Genomic DNA, 25,603 nt, shown 5'->3' on the forward strand with positions numbered 1-25,603 from the left:
ATTTTTTATCCACATGGCACTTTTGATGGCAGAATTGACATCTAATGGTTTAGCTCTGGAAATTGGCTTTAATAAAAAGTATTCACTATGAGTATTGTGTTCATTGATGTTTCTTCGATGGTCATGGATATAAACTGATATAAAAAAGTTAGGCATATTAACATATTTCGACCGAAATATAAATTGAACCATATTTTTATACGTAGGGAAAAGTAAAAACCTTAGACAAAAAACAACGAGGTAGAAAAAACGCATCATGCGTTTCAGTTGATATTTAAATATCCAGTTTCATTTCAACTCTGTTAAAAAATTAATAGTCAATTTCTACTGCCTTTTCTTAAAATCATGCAGAGACGTCATTTATTAGAAGCTGACCGACATCGTGTTGTAGGAATGCTTCAGGCTGGTTCAAGTTAAGTTGTTGGGGTGACAATCCGTACTGTGTAGACGGTTTCTAGAGACTGGACAAGTGCAAGATCGGCCTAGAGAAAGTCGACCAAGAGTTATATCTGATCGGGAAGATTATTAATCAGAGGAGTTTGGAACCAAATTTTTGATTTTTAGACGACAACGCTAGACCGCACAGATCTATTTTGTAGAATAAATTTTAAGTTACCTTTGGTTTAATTTCTTATTGATATTTATTACTTTTATTGCAATTCTACTATTACAATTTTAATTTTTAATAAATAATTATTTAATTCTAAAATATTTCAATTCAATTTTTTGTGGTCATTTTAAGTGATGTGTTCATTGACGATTTACACAATAATATTAGTTAATCCTAATTTGAATATTGCATTAGAAGACTCTTTATAAGATGACCTAGTTTGTTACTCTTATAAAAGGTCTTAACAATTGTTATTTATTTTCTGCGTACGTTATATTATAGTAAAGGCTTGTAACAAAATTATCATCATTTGCATCAAATACAATTCAATTTTTGATTAATTTTTAATAACTCTGGCATTTTCAGTGGCTTTTTAGATAATGAAACTTCTCCACTTGGCGCTGGTGCCTTAAATGAAGACATTTTTTTAATCAAATATAGTGAGTAAAAAATATTCACTATTGAATACTGGTTTTATTGATATTTATTTGACAATTATTGATATATGTTTGTCCCTTGATTTATAATGTTCAATTTGCTCTTTTAAGTTAAGAGCTAACACTTTTCAAGATTAGATTGTTACGGTCAAGAACAGTCTTGACCATAAATGTATTCATGTTTTTCAATGTCCAGTTAAACAAAATATCTAGTGCAGCTATATGAATATATATAGAAATCATCAGAATCGATCTAACAACTTGGAGGATGGTGTCATCCGAAATACAGGTTGAAATAACCGATATTAACTTAACAAATGAACAATGAATGAATCAAATACCAGAAATTCATCATTTTTGTCTTTTTTTCTTTTAATTATTCAATGTTTACTGAATGTTAATGTCAACGTTAAATCAAAACAGTTTCGTTGTCATCATACAATTAATGCATTAAATTTCAATTGTTTTTTATGTTAAAAATTATTTTAAATTAGTGGTGCGTTAATTAAGCAGTGTATTATAGTCTCACATTTACAGTGCTTTTGAATAAAAAAATTAGTCCAAATATAAATTAGAGAAGCGTAAATAATTTCTGAAACATATTCAGTTAGAAAACAGTGCGCAACAGATTCCACATAAATTGCGATTCTTGGCATAGCGCAAATCTAAAAGTGATAAAGTCAATTGGAATCCACTAAATAATTCCATTAGAGAATTCGGCCGGACTTGGTCGCCCCGAATTGCCGAACAGTGCCTCTGCGACCGGATTCCGGGCACGCAACTCAGTTTTGGTTCGGTTTTTGGTTCGAATGCCTTCTCTCACATGGTCGAAAATTCATCGTTAGCTTTGTTGATGAGAAAATGTAAATTAACTGTAATTTCTATTGAAACCAATGATATCATTTTGGGATTAGGTGGAAATATAGAAAAAAAAATTGTAATTTAGTTTTTCTTTTTTATTGTACAAATTTTTAATCATGTTCTTTATAGTTATAAACTATAGCAGAAAGAGCAAGGAAAACACGTTGCACAATATAGCTTCGAATTCCTCGAATAGTATCTCAAAATAATTAATCACATGCCACCATGTTTCCTCCCTTGTTTGTACTAAAGTAATACTTTTCAACTTGATTAGTGTAATTAATAACAAGGATTTTAATTTTGAAATCAGAGTTATTTTTGAAGGAAAATCAAATATTCGGTAAAAAACAAAATCATTCATTAGCAAATATTCAGATATCGCACAAAGAGTCTGTTTGGATTTAAAATTGAATAGAAAATACATTGAAAAAGGTCAATAATTATACTAGCCATTAGTAACTTCATTTAATTCATGTAAATAATTATGAATATTTTAATGTGTTTGCATAGTAAGCCTTCCAAATTTATGTTTTAAATTAACATTAATAATTAATGGCCATTGCTTCCATAATCGATAATTTATTGGTAAATTTGATTAAACATAGACGGTGTTAATTTATTTACAATATATATATATATATATATATATATATATATATATATATATGGCAAATGGTATAGAGAGAGAAGACTTTTTTTACACTTTTCGGTCACTTCGACTTTTTGTATTGGGGGCATAAAACATTGGTAGCTCGAGGAAATCGTCTGGAATCTTCGAATGGTATATCCAGAGAGATTGTCAGACTTGAAAGACTCCGCATTTCAAGATAAACAAAAACACGTGGACTATTCTATCAACACAAAAGATTGCAATGAGCACAAAAATTGGTTTGGATTTTGACTCATAACAATTTATTGACATTTGAAGGTGGGAGTATTATGATTTGTGATGATATTATGAGGGAAACACTGATGATTCTACTGGTTTTGGAGAGAAGAATCACTAATTGAACTGGAGGAATAACCACAATATGGTGGCCCTGACATGAACGTCATTTAATATGTCTGGAACAATGTCCCTCTTACACTGCCAGAACTACAAAATGCTGCTAGTGAATAATAGGACGCAACTCTGCAAACCCAGCTTGCATAATTTATTTTTAAATTTAAATAGTATATTATAAACTTTTCGCTTCGAAAGAATGTTTATCTCAGAGTTTTAATAAAATGATACCTATCTATATAAAAAAATATTTTAAACTTATTTTCGATTTCTCAAAGTGTTCCATTAAAACCACTTCCACTTTAATAATGTCAAACATAACTGGTACTAGGCACTAGAATAGGCTTTTATTTATGCATAGGGTGAGAAAATGTACGAACTTTTTCAGATGAAGATTGTGATTACCAAAATAACTAAAGAGTATCCTATCAATTTTTTTGTCGGCTAAGGTACTACTCTCAAAATATTTATTTATTCTAATTTTCCGTAACGTAATTAAAGTATTTTTTTATTTATGGTAACAACTCATAAGGTAATGTAAGGAAAAATTAGTTATAAGACATTTTCTCTCGTGTGTGAACTTAACTGAAAATATCCTTACAATTTAGAAGGATTTTAATGGTTTACATTATATATAAAAATGGGAGAGTATTTTGTTGTTGATAAATACTACAGTATTTCATATTAATTAATTCCCTGTATAAAAACTTATGAACATCCAAAGTCTGATATTACTTAATGAACGTTTTGCACGACAGGATACATTGTTTTGTATGTGCTGAACTCATTACTTAAATTTACACACAACACATTCCCGCAGGTTCTTAACTTTATTATCTTTTGGAAATAATTATGGAAGTTTGATTGTTAGTGTGTAAAAACTATGATTTATAGTACATTACTTAGTACAATTTAATGGATTTTGGTCATAACTTACTACAATTCTGAATCAGTTTTATTGAAATTAGCGATTATGTATTCATATAGAGCAGGGGTGGCCAAGGTCCTTGAGAATCCGAATCATTTTTCAAAGTTAATGTGTATTGAATTTTAATATTAAAAATTAAACACATTTATTTCACTTCTCTTGAATGAAAAGGGAACTCGGATACATTTATCGGGAGCCACAAATAATCCTTCAAAGGCTCGCCAACCGCAGGTCGCCCCCTTGGTATAAGAGCATCAAAAATTGATAAGCGAGATAAAATCTGAATTTGTCTGATCTTATAAAACATGTAATATAATAGCTGAAAGAGGAATAACTAATACAAATTTATTGTCTTTTTTTAAATTTTAAATTCTAGCCATTATACATTATTCCTAAGGTGTCTATGGTTTCAAAAATATATAAAAGATGACTATCAAATAAATATATAAAATAAATTCTATATGCAAATTTAATTAAGTTGAATACAGTGACATCACATTTAATACAACATACAAGTGAATTTATCGGTGTCGGGACGGATTTTGCCTTTTAAAGAGGAGATTCGTATTCGTCCGCTGTCCGCTTCGATGTACATAAATATCTCCGGGCCAAAACACCACGAGAGTTTCACTTCAAGACGTGAAATCGCCAGTTTTAAGAGTGTACTATAAACCACAGCTGCGAAGCCCCCCGCTCTTTTGTTCATTACTTTCAGCTGACACGAAAATCTTTACTCTTCTTTTAACTCTCTGTTAACGCAGCTTTCTATACACTTGATGTTGGCTATAGTTTGTTGGTCGGGTTGTAATTTCGGGCCGGACTGCGTTTGTTTATTCATGCAAGTTTTGAGCGAATGTGCATTAACAAAGTTCGTCGAATGCTCCAATAAGTTGCGTTTATTGAAATGCAATGCACCATGTGCTTTCAACTACTTGGCTTACTGGTTTTCGGCATTTGCCAACTTTTGTTAGTTTGTTTTTTTTTTTTTTTTTTGTTTAAAATGTATTGGGAAATTATTCATGAAATGCGTTTTGAGACATTTACTTAATTCGAATTTAAAAATGGTATGTGATAATTTTATTTCGTGAATAGTATTGGAAACACAAAAATATGCACAATATTATTTTTTATGACCTAGCTAGTCATTTATTTATTGAAAATTTTCAAATTTAAAATCCTTATCAAATTGTAACTACAAGTCGTACAATAAAAATGTTTTGTCTCAAAATTTAAAAGCGTAGATAAATCAAAAACAACTGGTGTAAATATTAATTAACGTGTCGTTGAGTTTTCGCAATGGGATAATTACTGTCTCATAAATTAATCAGTTTCACCGCTTCATGAAGTGATTTCATTACACAGGGGGATAACGTAGAAGACTAATTCAATATATAAACAATGAATTTAGTTCCGGCGACGTTATATTCGTACTATCAGTATTCTGTCTCAATTTCGTTCCGTTCCGTTGAATTTCACTGGTCTAAACGACATCGTTTGCCGATTATAGTATTTTATCAATTACCTTTAATGTCATGAGTATTAATTAGTTAATATTATTCGCGCATTCTCACTTTTGTGATTATTTTCAATAATAGTTTATAAATAAATAATTTATAATAAGTTTAAAATAAAATATGTTAGTCTAGGGCATTATTACATATTAATATATATAATTTGATGAAAATATGGGAGAATTACTAAAAATATGCACAAAATTGTTCTTATTGTTCAATAATACATTATCTACATATTAAATTTTGTGGGATGGAGTTAAATTATATGATGTTATATTTTATTTGTTTCGTTTTCATGGAAATTACAGCAGCCGTGTAATTATTATATAAATTAAATACGTATTCACTAAATTCATAGCGTACATTATTAATTTAATCCGGTATAAACAATAAGGTTTGTGCCAGCAATATTATTATATAGGAATATCATTGTGCTGTCTGTATTGCACTGCAGTTGGCTCCATTAATTATAATTCCTAAACAAGAAGATGCTTACGTGAAATATTAATTACAAAAGTCTTTAAGCTATATAAACTTACATTAATCAATGAATTAGTCAAATTTTAAATATAAAAACAACGTGTTGTCAATTTAGAAACACGTTAATGTTAGTGGATTAGTAGTTAATTGCTCGAAAAGGCTGAATGCAAAAAGGGGGCATCCAAATTATTTCAAACTCGAAATTAAAACTGTCATGGCACGCAGAACGAAAATGTGGTTTTATTCCATTTCGTTAATTGTTTTTACTTGGTTCTTGCACTCCTAGTAACGTGTGAATATGTAAAATTATGGCGGAAAAGCAATGTTCTGTTTTAATTACATTCTACGCTAGCTAGTGTCTATTGCGTAAAGTGAGAATTTTGTTAATAGGTAATTGTTTCTGGGAGTGAGTTAATGTGAGTTTTAGTTTTAATATGTATAAAATATATAAAATAGTTAATAATATATATTATAATATTAGTTAGAGGGTGTCACAAGTTGTTCTAGAATTGTTTCTTAAATATTAACAAAAACTGACATTTAGTTTCTTAACTTACCTCAAAAAATATCTTTATCTTGATTTTTACATTACATTTTAAATTTTAAGATTTAAAATTGTCGTCAGTGAAATTTATCACAAAGTAAGTATTAAATAATAAATACTTAATATAAATATTGTCTGTTATCTGTTTCGTATATATGTTGTACGTTTGATGACAACAATACGGCAATATTAGTTTATCAGTGGGTTTAATTAAGTATTTATTATATATATTATTAATTTGAAAAAAATTCAAGCATCAAAAGTAGAGTAACTAGTAGCATATTCATAATCTTTATTAACTTCTAAACACTTCCCCATCCATCGTTCGATATTTCTTTCACTGATTTTGAACTTTTTCGTAGAGTTCATTCAAATTTGATAATCCTTTTGCATATACTTTTAGATCAATTTCATCCAAAAGGTTTTCAATTGGTTTGAGGTATGGCTTTGTGTTTTCCAAGACATTACACGTTCTCCTTGAGAACCGAAACATTTTTTAACTAATTTAGACATGTGTTTCGTATCGCTATTGTGCTGGAAGGTCTACCTTAAACTCATGTTATTTTCGGAAAATGGAAGTATATAATTCTCCAAAATGTCACTATTAACGAAACGATTCATTATCCCGTCCATCTTAACCAGCGGGCCGATGGACGATAGATGACGGATAAGTCGCTAACTCCATGATGACCTAAGTCGTTTAAAATCCCCAATAAATCATAATTACACAATTAAATTTTGGATTTTTTATATGTTTTTGAATAAAATATTTTATTATCATCATTATATTATAGTTAGTTCTACATCTAAAACTTTTGTGATTTATGAATGCAATTTGTTCTTCGATCTGTTTGTAAGTAAAAGTACGCTCGGTACACTTGCCGATTTTATTATTGGGTCCATCCTTAAGATTTATATCGTTACGCAAAAGCAAAGTTCCGCGCATATCGAACACGGCTCATGCATTTTACAACTGAGTTGTGAGTTTCCGACATCCGCCCGGGCAAGGGCTTTGCGGGACACCGGGAAACAATATACCGGCCACGGAGGAAAGCCTGCGGTTGCCTTGTTTACTGCTTCAATAAACTAGACTTTACACTTATCGCCGTTGCCGTTTGTTTACCTACCGACCCCAAATCCGACCTTTAGTGCAGCTACGTCGTTTTGTTTTATTGTCATTAATCCCGACCGTGTCTCACATCTTAATCCTGATTATGATAAATTGGCTCGGCAGTGATATATACATATATATTCAGGAGAATCGAAGCGTATTGGGTCCACTACGGTGGCAACAACCGCCACCAGTAGTTTGCTTAGTTCATAAACATGGGACAGTAGGTTTCGTAATAATCTTGAAACAGGTCACACGAAACAAGTATTGACCAAGTCAATTCAATTTTAACACATTAGTTATGCTATTTTATTTATCATCTACGAAGTAGTGCTCAATGTTATTGTTAATAAATTAAACTTTACTGCAGTGCTTGTTTTATGGCCATGAAGGTGGTTTCTATCTGTAACTTTACAGCAATAAAATTTATATATTATATCTTTAGAAATTGCTCATCCACTATTGTGAAACAAATATTAGTTTTAAGAATGGTGGTTGGGCTACATGATGGAGTGGATTTGGAGCTCTCAAGCAACTCAAATATAAAAATAATTTTTAAAAAATATCATTTTTGTAATATTATAATATTACTGCAAAATCTATTTCCATAAATTTATATTGCAATATAATAATATAAAGGTGCACAAAGGAAAAACGAATAGAATTACAGATTTAGAAGCAATCTTTTAGATTTTAGATCTAGATCTAGAATTTAAAACAAATTCTTTTATTATCCTCGACTCTGCGCATGTTAATTTGAGTAAGTAAGAGATAAGGTGAACAATGAAATTATATCCGTTTTTTCTAAGAAAAAGCTTTACCATCCTCTCCCTTAAGTTGAGAATCATTCAGATCATACCGTTGGCTCTTCTGTTTGAAGCTGTGCAAGACTCTACTGTTAAACTTGAAAGAGTTGATAACCTAAGGCTTTTGTAGGAAAACTTGGTAAATCAGTAGTTGATTAGGAGTTCGTAGAATGCAGATATATTGGTAAATCCATTAGATTAACATTATTTACATTAGTACAAAATATATAAAACATTACAACAACAGTCATTTAATTCATTAAGTCATTTAAATAAAAAATAATTATAATATACGTTAAAAATATTATTTGTATTTTTTATCTTATCTGGAATTTAAGTCAAATTTAAATTTAAAAATTTTAAAAATGTTATAAAAATATATAGTTACAAGCTTTTTTAAAGCTAATAATAAGTACTCTTGTATAGGTAATATGTCATCTCCCGTTATGAATGCATCGATACATGTGGAACTTTTCCATGGGCATTAAATTTGAAGTATATGCATAGTAAATCAGTCACGTTTCCTGAAACTTTTACTACTTTAATACGGGGAACATACGGAAAATGGTGTGAACTGCTACATACTTAATACTTTTTTAGAATATACACTTTGGAAAGTGTGTCGCCTTTGCAACGATTTATAGCTATCATTTCTGTCTTTATCAAAAGTTTTCGAAATCCCACTCAAACAACTCAGACACGACAAGAACTTAGATTGAATTTATAAGAGTTTATTATTATCTAAAGTGTTAAATTAGAAAAAAAAAACTGGGAATCGATGAAAAATCCTTATTATTATACAGCATGATTACTAAATAACTTTTGTTGTTTTTATATTTCTTCAATGAACTTGCAATTGATGAAACTGAGGCTTTTGGAATATTATGTTTTGATGATTTTCTTATTTTTCACACTACACTTTATAGATAAGAAAATGAGGCGTGGACTGCTGTAACAAGTCTCTAGGTTTCACGAAATCGCAGTACTACGAAGATATATTTGAAGAACGTCTTCTTTAGATAATTTGATTATATTTTTTTCGTTATAAAACAAAAAAATTTTTTAAAATTTACTATTTATGGGCATCTTATAAATCATTTTATTCTTTCTCTAAAATCTATCGAAATATCATGGAATGTAAGAAATATATAATAAATTAATCAACAGTTTCAAACCATAAAATATACAAATTTAATTAAAAAATATAAGAAGTAAATTTGTAAGTGATTTTAAGTAAGAGAACGATCCTGATTTTTCCCGAGTCACCAAGATCAGTTTTTTCTACGGTCTCAAAATTAAAATTTAAATACAACTCATTAAAAAGAATGCCAAAACGGGGTTATTCTTGGAGGCGATATCGATTTACGTCCGAGAAGTTGGGACAATGGTTGTTTCCTGTGTTTTATAAATACCGAGGACCGTTAATAATATGCCTTGGTCGGCTGTGTTGTGCCTGCAAAGATCAATTTTCTGATAATTCCTATAAATTTATTACGTCCCCCCTATCGGAATATATATTGCGGGTGAATTATTGAATATATTTTCTCCCCGGTTTATGGCTTAAAGTTTTCTCAACTTTATAATATCGGTGAGCATTTTATGTATAGTATATACTGGTTAAAAATTTATTTCGCTCTCAGTTTCCGAAAGACTTGCATTACAGTTTTGGGATTGAACTACTAATACTTTTAGGTAGGTAGGTGGAAAGTTAAATGCTGGATCGAACAGAAATACGAAATCGATTTATATGTTAATCAAATTACTTTTATTCGATCTCTATTAAAATCCTCAAACTTAGTGTTTAGTTGGAGTTTCCTAATAAATCTAGAGAATTAACCTGTCAAGTGATTTATCCCTGTTTCTTTAACCGTATAATTAATATATAATTTAATTCTTGTTACAATGTTGTTGGGTAACTATTAATCACAAACTTTCATTCTTCTTACTGGTAAATCAGTTGATTCAAAGGGGGGTGTTTGAAATGTTAATTAATAGATAATTGGAAGTTTTGATGATTAATTTAGTTAATATCATTTAGTCAATATTAATGAAATTATAGATGCTAGATATGAAGTTTTTCATTAGAAAAATATAATTGTTATTTGTTGTTTTTAACAATATCCTAAATTCGAGTAAAATTTTACTCATACAATTTTTATAGTGTTATAGAATTTCACTCGCCTAATCTCATTTGCTCAATTTACCATACTCTAAATGTCCTTAAAATTTCAAATTCAGTCGCATTAGGAACTTTCAGCAACTTGGGGTGGATGATAATTTGAAGCGCTGATTGAAAAGTTCGCATTAATATAAATGTATGCACAATTTCGGTTCGGAATAGGTGCGTGTTTTCAACGTCAACACATGTGTGACATATTTTCAACTTTCTTGATTTAAAATTTCCACTTGACGGTGCGAAAAACTTTTGTGAATAAATTACCGCAAACGGCAAAATTCGTCACGCATCTGTGTTCTTTCATTTCCGACGTCGATTTCGGATAGTGAAACGTGTTTCTTTATGTGAGAAGGACGTGTATGTTAAAATAGCTTCCCATATATTAGATACCGGAAAAAGTAATCTACGTTTTCGACGCTTAACTTTATAATAATTGCAAGAAATTTATAACAGGAAATAATAAGAAATTCTAGATTCTTGAAACTGAAGAAAATATTAATTTCAATTTCCGCTTCTTCAGAATTAAACCGTCTATTACGTAAAACGTAAGAATTTAAAAAAAATAATTATACAAAAAATATCTGGAATCATTTATATGCAATCTATTTCTCCAACTATTTGATGAAATTCATTGCATGAAATCTCTTTTTAACTATTTATTCCACCCAGTTGTGTAATGTTCCACGAAGAGTTTGCACGAGATTATGCTTAATTTATTTGTTGGTTCAAGTTTCTAGACGACGTTGACGACGACTTTTAAACTGACAAAACCAAAATCATAAGACTTCATCACTTACAGCGTCTTCTCCAAATACATTGCGTCTGTTGGTTTAAAACTTTTTGAAGTCAGAAAGCAAAAGTAAAATATGTTTTAAATACAATTGTATTAAGTACAGAAGGTGAAAAAAATATATATTTAATATATAAGAATATATACGTTTGACACAAAAATGTTACAATACATATATGAAAAAACATAAATTACTTTTTCTAGACCCTACTATTATTACATGAATAGAATCTCTATTTACAATCACATACAAATATAATAAAAATAAAATTCAGTACAATATATAGAACACAACAGTAAGAATATTTAAAGAAACATTTTCATTCTAACAAAATGACAATTTCTTAGGAGAATTCAATTATCAATATGTCGTTTATTATGATTAAAAATTTAAATTATAACTCTAAGTAGATCTATATATTTTATTTTAGTTATTATTCCCTTACACAGAGAGTAGAATCTAGTCAATTCCCAGAGCAGTGTTTTGGTCTTGAACATTTCAGACACGTCCCAACTTATGTGGATGAGGTAAGCGAATCGTGTCTGTGTCTCACTGTATATGTAAATTTTTCATATTGGATTGAAATCTTATTGTCAAATACCAAAAATAGTCTGAATTTGAATTGGATATGTAACAATGACCAATTCAAAATCAACATTGTGTTAAACTGTTTAAAACTAATTGTAGTAGGTGTAGTTAAATTATAGTTATACAACTTTTATAATTTATATTATTGGAAAACAATCTAAATCTTTCACTGACAAAGTTGCAGTGCCGAAAACTAAATTGTAGGAAATTAGAGTCCGTCGTGCTTTTTACTTTACTATTATAATTATAGCTCCACGATATTTGCAACAGAGCTTTCCGTAAAATAAAAACTACTGTTAAACGTCAATTGTTGGGAGTGATGCCTCCGGTTAACATAATTACGACCGCTGTAATCTAGTCACTAAATCGACTATGACAATAACAACAGGATTTCTCTCGAATTTAACCCTTATGCACCGAGTGTCCAAACGATCGATAGTTAGACATTTACGTTAAACAGATTCATGATTTTATTTACCAGCTTAACAAGGATTCTGTTAAACTGCAAACTTGTGTTAGCGGATGTTGTATTCAAAGGCTTACTATTAAAAAAAATATTTGTGATGCATAAAATTAAAAAAAGGTTGAAAAAAATTTTTATAATTTATTGAAGAAACCTGTATGAAATTTATTTTTAAATTTGAGTAAAAAATTAATTATCAAATCATATTATTTAATTTGCCGTATGAATTATTTCTTAGCCTAGACTTAGATTTGATCAAGATCGAACAGGTCCTCAAAATAAGGTTATTACTTCAGAAAAATCTACATTATCCTAATAAACAATCCGAGAATAAAAGTGTGTGAAATTGTTGAGACTTAACTGAATAGGTGCAGAACAAATTTTCTGTAAAATACATGACGAGGTTCATTCATGTGTGTCAACTTTAAATTATTGTTTGATTTGCTTCCTCATTTATTAGGTTTGAAAAGGTTTAGCACTCAGCAATTATTTTTTATTTTCAATAATGAAATGATTATTTCAAAGGACCTTTGAATTATGTGTGTCAATGGCAAGGATACTTAGCATATATCCCTCGTACATGCATATTAGTTTTATTCTTTATTCATTTCCACAATATTGGACATCATTATCACAACGTATGACAATAATAAGAAATTATAATATTACAGTTTAATTATTTCACGTATACAAAATTATACCCTTAACAATGCTAATGCCTACGGAAATTCCGGACGGTAAATTGAATTTCATGTTATTTTCTTTTATTGCCACAGTTGTTATTGTGTCCATAGAACGTGAATAGAGTAAGGGATAAATATGATCTAATTTTAATTTAATTACAAAAAAAAACAGACAACAATCTTTTCAATTTCCTTCTCAAAATTACCACGTTTTGTTTACACACAATTGCAATTTTTTATATTTTCCTTTTCTCTCTTGCAATTTTTTCGGATCAGAGGAGTAATAAGAAAAAACGGATAATGAAATACAGACCTTTCCGGTAGGATTAATCACATTAAACAATGTAAAAAAATCCTTATAAATTGTTTCAGAATTTGTATTTTCCAAAGTAAATATATTAATCACATAAATACAAATAAAATATATATTAAATAACAAGATAACAATAATTTGTTTTTGTAATTGTTATTTATTTTGTTTAAACAAACATATACACTTTTAATGTATAATAAAAATATGTGCAGATTATCCCAAATTGATTGGTTTGGTACTTATGGGTATTTTCAAACCAAAACTAGTAAAAAAACTGATATTTTTATATTTTACGCTTAGTTTTATTAACATATGGTAAGAACTTTCAACAAGGACTTTTCGATGATATATTAAAGGTTTGTCTCAATAAATAAATAAAATTTCGAAATATATTTTTTTAATTATAAATGGATTTAGAATGTCGGAAATAGTAAAATTTTTTGAAAATGATTTAAAACATATGGAAATTAGAATTTTAATGACTGTTTAAATTATCAATAATGATATTTGACGAAGATACACTCATGAATTTTTATGATTTTAAAATAAACTACTAATATCTTTTTCTAACATAAAATTTTAAACAGCCTGTATATTAAATTATTGACCACACACTGTAAAAATTGTCAGAGGCTACCTTGACGAGCTAAATATTCTGTTGATGAACTGGTCAACTAGAAGTCCGGATTGAGCATCTATGGGATTATATGGGAAGACAAATAAAATCACTTCAACCACCATCTTAAACTAACTAAAGAAAAAGATAATAGAAATTAGGAAGGGCATTGATCAGGATGACATACGGACATTAATTTTAAGTAAGAGGCAACGTTGTCCAAAGGCCATTAACGTAGTTGATTATATTCCATATTAATATAAATAAGCTTAACTTAAAAAATGTTAAAATTTTGTTATATTTAATTATTTATTGTATTGAGGATTGTGTATTTTTTTCTTCTTCAATATAAAATCATAGATTATCATTAAAACTGTAGTTTATATAATTTATTTAAAAAAAATAATATAAGAAAAATAACATACTTATTTCAGTTATTTTAATTTTTAAAAGTATTCCATAATATTGCGGCGCTGTGTAAATTTTAAGATTCTTGCTTTAAAGTAAGGTTTTATATTATTTATATTTATTATAAGTGCGGAAAAGTTTTTACAGTAAGTTAAATATAAAAATTAAATAGAAGAACGAAATTTCCGATAAATTTCGAAATAATTTCTGTTGTTTATAATAAATATTTGTAGAAATTTTTTAACGTTAATCAAGAAAATAAATAAAGAAATATTTATATAATACTTTTCGAAATTTGCAAATTATAAGTTTTGGAAAATATTTGAACAAGAATCAGTGGTATTAAAATATTAATTCTGGACAACTAATAATTGGATCCCTATTTAATATATTAATTAAAAAAAACCTGCTTTTATATTTGTTAATTTAATAAATCAAATTTTTAGTTATTTTACTTTACTATAACATCGTATAATAGTAATAGTCAAATATTAGACATTTATACTTCAACAAAATAAAATGGCAATGGCAAACTGTTACGCTTTTTAGTGTGACTCTTAAATGTGGTAGTTTGTACTAAAAATGTACGCCACGTCTTAAATGCCATTACATTTGAAATTAAGCTCAAGGTTTACATAAAGGATAACATCTACTAATCGAGCCGAGTAATTGCCGTTTTATTTCAGGACATTTTGCTTCACGTTTACTCTGTCACACAATATGTTTATCAGCATTAGTTTTAACTTTAAGTACGAAATTAATAATCTATTATTATTTTGTACGTAGCAACAAAATTAACAAACATAATTTAATTTGTATTATATTTCAGTAATTTTCAAACCACAACAGCGTTTTTGTTAAACAACATTAACATTAACCCTTTAATTAAAATCACTTGGCTTGGGGAACGAATTCATCACAACGAAATTATACGGTTATGCGGGCATAGTTTTAGTGGAATACATTTCGCGATGTGGCAATGGAATGACAGTGGATAAGTAGTTTGGGGGTAGAGGTTGGTGACAGACTGAAATATTCAGTTTTTGCTACTTAACGCGGAAACGGAAGCGTGTTCTTGTGCCATGTACTCGGGGAAGTGATGCGATGCGCGCTTTAAAATCTAGACCAACACATCTGTGCCACTTCTCACGATGTGCCGGAAAATACATTTTCAGACTTGTTTGTTTCATTTGGTTAAAACATTTATTTTTATAAATCCACGGATCCATGCGCATGTTTATTCGCGTTAAAACTGAAATTTGAAACTGGATTATTGTCAACGATCACTGAATATTGGTCGAATGAATGGTACAGATAACTTTTATCCTGTAGTAAAACGGGGTTTATACTTGATGTATTTGGCTTTTATTTTATATTGTTTTTATACTTATATAAAAATAGTTGTAAACTTTATTAGGTGGTATTTATGCGTGTTTTACAGGCGGCTGCATCTAATTTAAGATTGCAAAGGATTCGTATTAGCCAACTGGCTGAGAAAGAATACTCTTAACCAAAATAATTAATTGGAATGGCAAGAAAAGTCTTAAAACAGACAAACTTGTTTCAGTTTAGGTTTGTTTTTATGGGTCCTTAAAAGTTTAGGTAAGCAGTAAAAAAGGAAATAAGATAATTTACAATAGTGGAATAAATTTGAAATTTAAACTAGCTCAATGTTTGATGCACATCAACTCGACATTTTCAAATACGAAATGCTCTTAAACCTCTCATTTTACTGAGTATTTTCCCCTTGTCGAAATTTTAATACATTATCATAATAGATTATGCATTTAGTGGAAAGAAAATTTAACCAGTCGCATTTCTGTTCATTAGATAAGCATAAAAATGGCATAAAACGGTTTTAATTTTTACTGAAAAGAAAAAGAAAAGATAATCAATTCTACAAAAAATTTTATTATAATTATATAAAACAAGAAATATTTCTTATAAATGTGTTTTCATATATATTTGTGGTTTCATGTAACAAAAATATTCACCCAAAAAAGAATATTTAACAAGAAACACCCTGAAAGAACACCATTAAGACACTATATTCAAAAAGAAACATTCAAGATTGGTAAAACATAAAGATGGTATTCTTTTCGAAAGATACTTTGAAAAGCATACTAATTAAGACCAATTCGAATGAAACACTAAATCCGGTATGTATGGCGTGTGAAGAGTCCTGTGATAGAGGGACTACAAAAATTTGAGAATACCCAACATGGATGAAAGTATAAAATAAAATTATTACATAAAGAGAAACACTGATGAAAAAGAAAATTTTAGCAGCAGCAGCTCTTCAATGGGATCATCACCCTACACAAATTTTTGATAGATTATATTATAATATAAAACGATTATTTTAATGAATATACATCAATATACAATGTTGTGCGTTCAATATTCAATCCTCATCAAGGTATATCGGATCTTATATGTTATTACTCAAGAGAAGAAGCAACAAAGAGAAAATAATTAGAAACACCGAAGGGATGGTCAAGAGTATTAAAGTATCTTAAGTAAAAGAAAAATCTGAGATTAGAAAGACAGTATGCAGGTTTCATTGTCACCCACCGTAAAAATCATCAAACAACATAAAACGGTTTTATTTTTTAATGAAAAGTAAAAGTCAATCAATTCTGCAGAAAATAGAGGATTTCATTTCGAATAATTTAATTACCATATATGAAATTTGTAAAGGTTTTTATCATAAAATGAAACAACAAATATTTTATTGAAAATGATAGATATTGATGACAATGCAAGTAATATGGAAATGATATTCTCTTCCATACTAACCAGGTCTAAACTCAAAATACTGTAATATATAATATCTCTCGTTTGAAGACACCCAACGTCCCTTTCAAGTTAGATTCAAAAGCTTCTAAAAAAGCACACATAGAGAATATTTGGAATTTGGAATACACATAGAAGAAAAGACATAAAATAAACTGGTGTAAGCCATTACATAAAGAGGAACACTGGCATGAAAGAAAATTTCAGTAGTAACACCAGCATTCATGTGGATTAACGACAGCTACAGCTCACTCAGTGTAGAATTTAGCAAACGGTGGAAGTCGAATGGAGAACTATTTAAATGTCGGAAGACCAAAAATAAATATGATAAAACAAGGTTGGACACAAACTTATTTTAACTTTTATAAACTGTTTAACGTATGTTACCCATATTTATGAATGATATTATATAAAAAAATTAACATTTCAATTAATATGTAAATAAGTCTTCTTGAATAAGATAGCCTTTGTTCCCTCAGTAAAATATGCAGTACATAAAATTAATGAATAAACTTCTATTGTCGTATCCAAATTTAATATACTCGTAAGTATATTTAGCTACTATATTTCTTTTTGACATATTATCTTAAATAAGGTTATAAAATTTTTGCAGAAGCTCCTCACGTTTATTATATATTTATTACCTTTTATTTTTATTTCATTCCTGCTTCAATATTTATTATTTAATATTGCAGATATAATAAAAATAAGTAATATTTGTTCACTTGTGCTTATTATAATAACAAAGTTAAAATAATAAACATATAGATCATAATATCTTTGGATTGTGCATTTTAATGAGTTTAATAAAACACCGTTTTTAATTAAGGAAAAAATTTAACAGTGAAAAAGTTAAACGTCAAGTTTTTAATGTCAATATATTCATAACGTTAATAAGTATTCGTGTTTGCCGTGCCACGTTCACTCCAAACAAAGTTTCAACCTTCATTATAGCAAAGTTAAAACACTCAGTCAGCATTAGATCCCCAGCTCAAACAACACAAATATAAATTAAATATCACGAACAATAAATATAGACGCCACTTTTCAGCGAACGATAAACAAAAAAAAACGAAAGAAATAAAATTAGACGTCGGTCTGGCAAGTTTTAAAAGTTGTGCAAAACGAAAATGATTTTCCGCTGTGAGTGATATTCTGCCGATTTCCTCAGCTAATGAGGTTGGGTTGTAACAGGGTGTGTAATGTTTGTAATCTGCCGTACAGATGGGCGACGAATTCAATGATACGATTATACTGATGTGCTGTAATACATATTTAATTACTTTTATTCCTCGGGGATGGAAGAGTGGCGAAGGCGGGCGGTGGAAAAAGCACGGATAATTGATCTCGGTCTTTCTGCGTCGCATCATAAATAGCCCTAAGAAAATAATAATGTCAACCGAAATGTTTTAGAAATGTAATTAAGATTTTAAGCTGACGCTACTACCTACGTAATGTTTTTCAGTTTTATCGGTGTTCTCAAGCCGGGCCGAGGCCTTTATTCCCGTGATGCTATGCGGAAAGGGAATTTTGGCAACAGCTTTGCGTTTTAATTTTATTTCTTTTATTGCGACGTTCTCCTTCGCGCCTATTTAATTTAGGCTACGGGTTATGTGGATTCGTGACAATAAACTCAACAATCTAGTGTTTTTATAAAAGTAATATACAGTTTTATGATAATAAAAGGTACAAACTACAATATGTAAAGCCTTTTTATTTGTATATGTATATTTAATGGGAGATTACTGCAATTCACATACATATTATTTTTAAAAACATCCTTTTCCACAACAAGAAACATAAATTATAATTATATATATATATATATATATATATATATATATATATATATATATATATATATATATATATATATATACAGAAATATTCGAAATATTATATATTTTTTACTTTTACACTAAACCATATTTTCCAACTCGAAATAATAAATTATTGTCGGACTGCATTTATAATTTAATTATCAGTTAAAATTCCCGGCGTCGCATTTTGACCAAACCAATACACAGTTTATATCTTAGTAAAAGGGTCCAGTGATTAAGTAACCCTATATAGATATTATTAACATTTAATGGCGATAATAACACAGGTTCATTATCGTTAACGCAAAACGGAACCGAACCATAATTCATTTAGGATAGGTTTAAATTTTGTTTGTGTCATTATATAGAAATTTTCTCTTACATTTTTTAAGGTTTGGTTCATTTACTTAAGTAATGACAAATTTGAGTTTTTGAGGTGAATAACATTTCGTTGGAAAGGCGATTAAACTATGCGTTCAACTACAGCTACATAATTTGTTTCCATAAGAATGAAAATAGCTTGGCTACAGCTGATGGAACTTCTTTCAATTTTTCACTATTTTCAGTAAATTTTTCATCAACAAATAATTAGTTTTACTGGGTAAATAGATAAAAACTATCTAACTAAAACTTATTATAATTTCATTGGTGTTTTAAAATGGTATTCTATGATGTTTGAACGCACTTAGAAACATAACAGACAGGTGTGAATAAGGTTTATGTTTTCCCAAGACATAACTGAGTTAAAAATGAGGCATCAGTGTCATGAAGGACCAAATGATGGAAAGCTGTGATTGACTATAGTCGATGTTTAAAAAGAAATAATTAAGATTCATTTTCTCTTCAGTCACTTGGATATCTTTCCAAAAAATCCCACTGATCAAAATGATAAGCGATGTGAATGGTTTCCTCAATACATGACGGAAATAGAAATAAAATAAAAAAGCTTCATGGAGGACCTAATGATGGGATATTATTGTTGATTTCTTATACGAGAAGATAAGCAAAATAAAGAAATTTAGTAGTAAATTAAAAGATTTATTTATTATTCTTTCCATTGTGTATTAAAATTTTTATTATGCTTCTAATTTTGGTCTACCTAAGCCTAAAATGACTGTGGTAGATTAAATTTCCAATCTAAAATATGAATGAAAATTAGCATATTGGGATTATTTTCAGTCACCTTAGTAATTTTTCTGTTATGAATAAAAAGATCAGAGTATAAATTTGCCGCTGATTCTCAATTCATAAAAACTGCGTATGAAAAAACGGTATCTTCTTACTGAAACAGAAATTTTTGATATTACCAAAATCTTCAATTAAAGTGGATATTTAGAACGCTATTCAATGATGTTTTATGGCAGTTCATTTAAGAATTCCAAGGAGTCGTTATCAAATTATTGGGACAATAAAAGTAAAAGGGTCTCAATTATGTCAAAACTATGAAAGTACAGAGCTTTTGTTGTAATAAAAAGAAATACAAATAATTACCAAAGAATAATTATCTCTTCAGTTATTTACTTTTCTTCCCAGACTAAAATAGAAATAAGATATCAATCAATGCCAAATGGACCAAATGATGACAGACTATTGTGGGGAAGAAATTTAGCAATAAATTTAAATATTATTTTCCTTTCCATCATATAGTAACAATTTCAGGTACCCGATCGTTGTTGAAATGTAAATGTAAAAAATATAAAAATTGGAATATTGAAATTATTCTTCTATAGTCGTTTATTCTAACGTTAAATAAAAACAATACATTGAAAAACACCATTGCTTAGGCAAATGACCAGTACTAGTGATGGACATAATCGGATTATGTTAATACTCAGGCGGTAATGCATATGAAAAATTTAATGATTCATCTAACCCACAGTAGTGAATAAAAATATTAAATCAAATTGGACATTTTATATGTTTTAGATGAAATAAATCATTGACCAAAATTTTTGGATAAATTTTTTAACAAATATTTAACCTTCATTATATTTTATTATACATTAATTTGAGTTTGTTCAATAGTTCAATATTTTAAAAGTCATTTTTTGGTCAAATTTTGATTATTATATATTTACGAGATTGATTTTTGTCCTATTAAATCTTAAAATACACACATACATTTTAAACTTATGATTCATTTCTGTTTATTTCAATTAAAACAACCGCACTATTTACATTTATTTATATTTTATTCCAATTAAACACTGCACCATATTTCCCAACATGAAACCATAAATTTCTGTCGTACTACATTCATAATTTAATTATCATTTAAAATTCCCCGCGTCGCCTTTTGACCCGACCAATACACTGTTTATAACACGGCATGGTAAAGGGGCCCAGTGACTAAGTAACAGAGATAACATTATTAACTTTTAATGACGGTAATAACTCAGCATCATTATCATTAACGCACCAAACTGAGCCATAATTCATTTAGAACAGGTTCAAATTTTGATTGGGTTGTTGTAATACATACATATAAACATGGGACTGTAGAACATATATATGGTAATTTCTGAATAAAAACGTGCCAACCACATAACGGATCTTGTTGATTAGAAAACTTTTACTATTTACATTTGTCCTGTAAAATTAATTAAGATATGACAAGAGATGAAATGTAGCAAATTTCATATAAACTAGGTTTTAAATAAACAAACTTGCGGAAATGTAGGAAAAAGTACGTACATTAGTTGATTAGAAATTTTGTAGGATTTTGATAAAATATTAAGTAATGAAAATTTTAATAAAGCATCTCGTTAATATATTCTGCATAATACTTATTTTATTTCTCTTAATATTTTTAATATTAAAATATTAAAGCTGGACTTTTATTACAGACTTGCATATTTTAGTGAGTTTTATTTTAATTTCTTAGCTGTCTCTAAATAACTGTTATAAAAACAAATTTAAATCCAAATACGTCTCCAGCTCATAAATATATAAAAGTTTAACAACTGAGCAAACTCGGAACTTATTCGTAGGAATTTCATAAAATTTCTTTGAGTGTTGACAAAAGAAACAATTTCGTTTATGTTGTAATATCAAATCGGCTCACGTACCGATCTATATTTTCTGTATTTTACAAAAATTTATTACACGTGCAAGATATGTCATTACGGTTATTTTCTGACAGTGTTATCCTCTTAGGCTTTTACCAAATTCGATGTAAAATTTAATTATAACTTTACAAGTCTCCGTGACGGGATTGCAAGAAACAATTTTTATATGTCCGTCCGGACATTCCGTAAGTTTGCTGACTTCAATAACGATAATATACGATCCTATAAAAATATATCTTAGCACACAATTAAAGTCATTTTTCATTGGATAAATATTGAGAGTTTGATGATGTGGAAATTGAAAATAGTTTTATGTCATTAATCTAAATTGATTGCACATAAATGTACAGAAATCTTGTTTGGAGGCCATAACTTATAATAAAGGTCGCGGTAACCTACGAAATTAGTTTAAAAGTGTGTCTAGGGCAATAAAGATTTTCAGCGTTTTAAAGTTTGCCTAAGTATAGGTTTAAGAAAATTTATTGTGTAGTGCCAAAGTATTAAAGATGAGTTAGGTCCTACTTTTATGCAGTAAGTGTCTTCAAACAAATATTTATTTTAATTAGCGACCATAAAATTATGATTCATGTCAATTTCACTGTTAAGTCGTAATATTTACGATGGAATCGATTTGGAACAGTTGCAATAAATCTTTGGTGAAACTACATCAGTAAGGCGGAGTTGGACCTTATCTGATTTCAATCTACATCTACACCAGAAATGTTTTAAATGTATTTCATAACTCATCAATATCAAAACAGTCGTCGAATAGAAATTCAATCGTGGAATTGACATTTTTACTTAATACATCTAATTAAACATCAATTTGGTCGATTAATTTCCAACAGTTCGGTGATCCTCAGAAAATGTAAAGACCGGTGTCAAAATGATACCTCGTATTGTTCGTTAGAATTAGAAATAAATGCTTTTAAACCCACTTGTGCCATTGCTTCTGACAAGCGAGGCAGCTTGCAAAGCTGTGATAAGTTATATCTTAAATATAAATCCGACATCCACAGATTCAGTTTTTAAACTAGATTTGTCAGCATGACATGAATTTGTATGATTCTTTTTATTTTTTAATAATTGGATGGTCATGTAATTAAATTTTGAAGTTGTTTAAAGTTTTTAATTAACCTTTTCAGCTAAAATGGTGGATGCGCCGGCTCTCTACATAAAATGTATAAATATATACACTACACTTATTTTAGGCTTATACGTCTATGAGCAGTACAATCATAATTTGTTTTTGAGGTTTTATTTATTTGGCTTCAAAAACTGATTATATTTTGAATTTTGAAATTCTATTTTTCAGAAAATAATCTCAAAAACATGAATCCCCATAAAATTAACTTAAATTGTCTTAAGACATGTTTTGTTTTGATTAAAAAAAAAATATATTAACCAATTTGGAATTTTAGTAAATAAACTATTGGTTTCAAAAAAGACCCAATAAGGCTAAAGATTTCACAAAACATAGATTAATTTCCTTTTTCTCCGGATTTTTAACGAAGCATACATTGGAGTGATGTTCTAAACGTCCTTCCAAATAGTATTGGTCTCAGCTTCACTACAAATAGTTTTTTTAGTATGGAATAGTACAGTACAGGGGTGGCCAAGCTCCTTGATAGCATTTTTTAAAATTTGAAATGTAGCACTAGCCGCAATTAAATGCGTATTTAAAAAGTATGCAAAAAAGGTAAACAACATTTGAAAACATATAAATAAAAGTAGAAAATATGTATATTAAATTTAAATATTAAAAATTAAACGCATTTATTTCACTTCTCTTGATAATTATTGAATAAAAAGGGAACCCTGGTACATTTATCGAGTGCTACAAGTAATCTTTCAAAGAACCGCATGTGGCTCGCGATGTTGGCCACCTCTGGTATAATATATTACTGAAAATTGTTGATAAAGTGAACAATTCATTTATAGAGAGGGATATTATTAGAGATGTAATGGAACCATTTGCCAACAATAATTTATCTGTTATATGGATTTTTGTGCTTGATAATGATCCGAAGCATGCGTCCAAAGTAGTTTAGAATTGGTTAAATGATAATAATATTGAAGTTCTCGATTGACCTGCACAATTGTGGTTTTTAATGAGAGTCGTGGAATTTAATTTCAAACAATCATCGTTGATATTTCGTTAAAACTAGGCCTCGACATTCACAGGCAGTTATAACCAACAAAGTGTATCCAACAAAATATTAACATTTTTAATATTGATTTTAATTATGTGTAATTTCTCTGACCATTACTGTATATACCACTAGTGGTAATCGAAAAATCTAGTCAACACGACATGATTCTTTATAATATTCTTTATTTTTTAATATTCTAATTTTAATTAATTAATTTTATCATATAAAATAAATTTATAAAGTGTAATACTTAAATTTTTCAACTTAATAAAATGGTGAATGCGCAATTTACATACATACATCACATTTCACAACATAATATTAATATAAACGTATAAAAATACAAAATACAAAATTTATATATACATATGTACCCTATATAATATCAGCAGGGTTTTATTTTTTATTTACAGAATGGTATATAAATTCACAAAATCAACACCAGTAAAATTTAAAACAAATATAAATTTAACGTATATTTATGATATAGTCATTTAGTCATATGTAGAACGAAGAATTTGTTTTCTTTCATAACAGTAGTTTATTTGCTATCCATTGATATTAATTATTACAATTCTGTAGAATCCAATTTTATATTATTAAAAAAAAGTTTTAAATATTGAATAACGACTTTGTTTTATAATCAAAGACAAACAAATTAATACCGCTAAATCGAGGCCTTCATATTATGACACGTAAATTGTAGATGAGTAATTGCCGTACGAAATTTATAACAAAATTTTGCGACGCAGTTAAAACAAAATGTTGTAATAAATTTAACATACATAATTGATGCTACACCACATTATACTTTATTTTATTAACAATAAATAAACTGCAAACAAGTCGTTAACACGAGTCCATATAGTCGCAAATCTAAAATTTTAGTGTCACCATAAATTATGTAACTATAGCACAAAACGTATGCTCCAGCAAGTTAATTTTTACAATGCTTTTTGTTTTGGATATTTCATTCAAGTTGAACGTGATATATTAGAACAGAAGGTCGAACTTTACAATGGCAATACGTGACATGTTTATGAGAATGAGAATTTTACATAAAGTTATTGAAACACCAAACTAAAAAAATGTATACGTGTATTTAGCAATTTATGTTTCCGCTACATTAATTTCATCACAAAAATTTTATATTATTCCCTTTAAATTTGTTTGATTTACTTGAATACTTTTGTGAACTCTTGTTACAAGGTTTCGTAATAGCAGAAGCAATAAAGATATCGAAAGAAAGTTGATAACAAACGTGGATATAATTGTTTACTTTGAAAGAGTGCCATTGTCGGAACAAGAAATAAGTTGGAAATAATAAGTTACAAAAATTTGAAATGTTTATATTCACTTGCCGCAATATCTGTAAGAAAGAATTTATTGTGCCCCCGTTTTAAACACAAGATGTACTTTTAAAACTTTTAAATT

At 28.7% G+C, this 25,603-nt stretch overlaps 1 protein-coding gene across 1 annotated transcript in view; it reads left to right on the forward strand.

Annotated features, from left to right (window-relative positions):
* The window catches only part of LOC109605622 (protein YIPF5), a 459,086-nt gene that overhangs the window by 69,699 nt on the left and 363,784 nt on the right, over positions 1 to 25,603 (forward strand). The gene's annotated exons all lie outside the window — the stretch shown is intronic.

This window comes from Aethina tumida, chromosome 3 (genome assembly GCF_024364675.1).
Source record: "Aethina tumida isolate Nest 87 chromosome 3, icAetTumi1.1, whole genome shotgun sequence".
Classification (NCBI taxonomy): domain Eukaryota; kingdom Metazoa; phylum Arthropoda; class Insecta; order Coleoptera; family Nitidulidae; genus Aethina; species Aethina tumida.